Source organism: Cheilinus undulatus, linkage group 4, assembly GCF_018320785.1.
Source record: "Cheilinus undulatus linkage group 4, ASM1832078v1, whole genome shotgun sequence".
Taxonomy (NCBI): domain Eukaryota; kingdom Metazoa; phylum Chordata; class Actinopteri; order Labriformes; family Labridae; genus Cheilinus; species Cheilinus undulatus.
The window spans coordinates 2,912,153-2,915,991 of NC_054868.1; positions in this window are offsets into that span (position 1 = coordinate 2,912,153).

The window sequence follows — 3,839 nt, forward strand, 5'->3', positions numbered from 1 at the left end:
CACCCAAGCCAGTGTCACTCAACCCAAGAGCCTTATTTAGTTCTGTCATATAGTTCAATCATGAGCCCCCAAACCTGACTATGTAGACCACAGGTGTCAAACTCAAGGCCCGGGGGCCAAATCCAGCCCATGGAACAATTAAACCTGGCCTGCAAGATCATTTCATATTTGTAATCTAACTGGCCCACCAGTATGAGGTCTGCAGATTTCCTCCAGTATAATAATGTAAACTTCAACTTGATTATTTAAAATTTCCTTGTTAAGCCAAAATCTGAAAAAGTAAAGAGTGATAAAGATTTCATAAAAAGTTAAGAACGTGGGGAAAGAAATTAATTTGTTTTTGTTTCATATTTTCAAATTTGCATCTCAAGATTACGACTCAAACTTATGATTTCGACTTTTCATTTCGTGCTTTGACCTTTTCAACTCAGAATTTGGACTTTATCACATTTTTATCTTTTAGATTACCAATTTCAAATTTTAAGTCATATTTTGACATTTTCAACTCCTTACTTTGGCTTTTAAATCCCATATTTTGACTTTTAAAAACATGATTTCAATTTTTTTCTCAAATTTTGACATTTTAGATGACTCATTTTTACTTTTTATATCATATTTTTACCTTTTACACTCCCAATTTTAAATTTAAGTCATATTTTTAAATTTTCAAGTCATTTTCAATTATAGCTCATATTTTGACATTTTCAACTCCTAATTTTTGGTTTTTCAATCCCACATTTTGAACTTTAAAACTCACAATTTAAAATTTTAAGTTATATTTGGACTCTTAAACTCATGATTTCAAAATTGATCTCATATTTTCACCTTTCACACTTGTGATTTCAACTTTATCCTCATATATCTGGTCTTTAAAACATTTTTTTCTATTTTTAATTTAGTGTTCTGATCAGGGGTGCACTGATTGCAATTTTCTGGCCGATCACCGATCTTTAAAAAGCCTGACCTGCCGATTCCGATTTTGGCCGATACCGATTTTTTTATAACTGACATCATACACCTTCAATGTTCCAATCTTATTTTATTGAAAAACATTGAACAGTACCCATGAAACAATACAAACTTGTTGTTTTAACTGCACATGAGGTAGTTCTCTCAAATACAAATGAAAGTTTAAAGCATTGCTGTCCAAACTACTAAATTATATCAGTTCCTTTAGTCTTTCATTTTTCACATTTTAGTAGGTAGAGGCATATGAAACCGATCTTATCCACCGATCTTGTTTACAAGGATCGGCCGATTGCAGATCTCCCAAAATTAAGGAAATCGGGGCCAACACCGATTTTGGCCGATCGATCGGTGCACCCCTAGTTCTGATCTTTTGAACTAATAAATTGGAATTTTTTTTTTTTTTCAGATTTCAGCCTTTAAACTTATTATAACATTTTTGAATTTCCAGTCAGTGCTGTTTTTTCATATTTTATTGCTGGTGAGAATGAGGTTATGGTTAAAATGTTGACCCTGTTTGGCCCTCAGCTTAGACCTGAATCCCGAATCCGGCCCCTGCTGTGACTGAGTTTGACACCCCTGATGTAGACTGATGGCCGGAGAGATCCAGGACACAAATGGGTTTGTCAAGTTGGAGTCTGTTCCTCTTAATGTAATCCCCACACCGACTCTCAGATGTGCAGCTTTACATATTTGTGTTTCTGTTTTTCTACATCTTCCCTTCAAGTCCCTTCAGCATATCCTGGTGACCGCTAAAGGGTTTGGGACCACATTTGGAAAAACAAAAAGCTCCACTGTATTAGGCTGCATTATTTGTTAAATGAAAACTTGAAGGCTTTCCAAAATGTTTTGATGCATTTATTACTCACAGTAAATCTTTATTTTTTAAAATGTAGGTTCAGATTCATTCAGACCTGTTACCCAATTTTCTCTCAGTGAATTTGTGGAGGTAGATCTGGCTTTCTCTGTTAACCTTTAAGTGGATCTTTAGTTGGAAAGGTTAGACACAGCTGCTCTTGCTAATGGCCCTTAGTTTTCTCCATCAAAACACAACTATTCCAGGTAGCTTGATATCTTTTTTTACGAAGCTTTATCAACATACCTTTGTACCAGTGATACTGAACGTGTGGCTCTGGAGCCACATTGGCTCTTTTGTCATTATTTGTGGCTCTTTAATGTCTTAATTTAGAATATTATTCCCCCAGAAAACCTTAAAAAAGGGGAAACTTTTTTTGCTCTTTTTCACAATTTTTTGCCACTGTTCACCCATTAGAGCTACCTTTTGCCATTAAATGCCACTTGTTTCCTATTTTTTTGCCACTTTTATCCAATTTGTTTGCCAATACGTTTGCCATTAAATACCACTTGTTTCCTATTTTTTGCCCTTTTTTGCCACTTATTTTTGCCTCTTTTATCCCATTTTGCCCATTTAAGGTACCTTTTGCCATTAACACTTCTTAACACTTCTTTCTGACCCTTTTTGCCCAGTTTTGTCATGTTTCACCCATTTTTGCCACTTTTATCCCATTTTTGCCCTTGTCACCATTTTTTGCCCATTTCAGTGATCTTTTGCCATTAAATACCACTTGTTTCCTATTTTTTGGACACTTCTTTTTGACACTCTTTTGCCCAGTTTTGTCACTTTTATCTAATTTTTGCTGCAGTTATCCCATTTTTCACCACTTTTTGCCCATTTAAGCTACGTTTGCCATTAAATACCACTTGTTGCCTATTTTTTTGGACACTTCTTTTTGACACTCTTTTGCCCAGTTTTGTCACTTTTATCTAATTTTTGCTGCAGTTATCCCATTTTTCACCACTTTTTGCGCATTTAAGCTAACTTTTGCCATTAAATGCTAATTGTTTCTGGTTTTTTTCACAATTTTTGCTGCTCTTGACTGCTTTTTGTCTATTTTAGTCACTTTCCACCCATATTTTCCCACTATTGGACCATTTTTGCCACCTGTAAATTATTTTTTTGTCACTTCTCAGCCATTTTTCTATTTTATTACCCTTCTTCCACTTTTTCTCCCAATTTTTCGCCCCTTTTCAAACATTTCTGTTGCTTTTTGACCATTTTTGCCACCTTTAGCTTACTTTTAACGCTACTTAAACCATTTTTTTTGCCACTTTTCACCACTGTGGCTCTTGCAAAGGTATTTTTCAACAGTTTGGCTCTTTGGTTGAGCAGGGTTGAGTAACACTGCTTTGTTCAAATCCTCATTATAGTCATTATTTATTATTTGTTTAAAATATTAAACTGTCGAGTAATTCTGGCAACCTTCTGCTCTCTCCTTTACTTTGTTTTTTGTTTTTATATAATGTGTCAGGCATTATTTGTATTGTAATGATCAATACATGACATGGTGTGGTATGATTATAAGTCCCCTCTTGGGTTTCCCTACCTCACCTGCACAAAACCGCCTATGTACTTTCCTTGTAAAAGTTGTGCTCATGTCAATTGTTACTTCTCATATGCAAGCACTTTTTTCACCCTCTTATTTAATACTTAATTTTGTAAAATTGCAACATAGGGATGCTTAAGTTGCTAACACATAATAATACTGTAATTTAAATTTTGCCCATATTCAGAAAGCTCATAGCCAGCATTAATAATTCTGTAATAAACAGAAATATCTTTAAATGGTTTTATTTGCTTTAAAGAGTCTACAAGAAATGAAACAATCCTTTTTTCCCATGCATGCTCACAAGATGAAAAATTTAAGAATCACTCAAAACCATCTGTTTTAAATTGTTATTCTTTAAACTTAATAATTTATTCATTAACATAGTAATTTACAAATTTCCACTGAAAACTTAAGTTGATTGAAAATACAATCCACGGTCTTCTAATGTTGATAAATGAGATAATA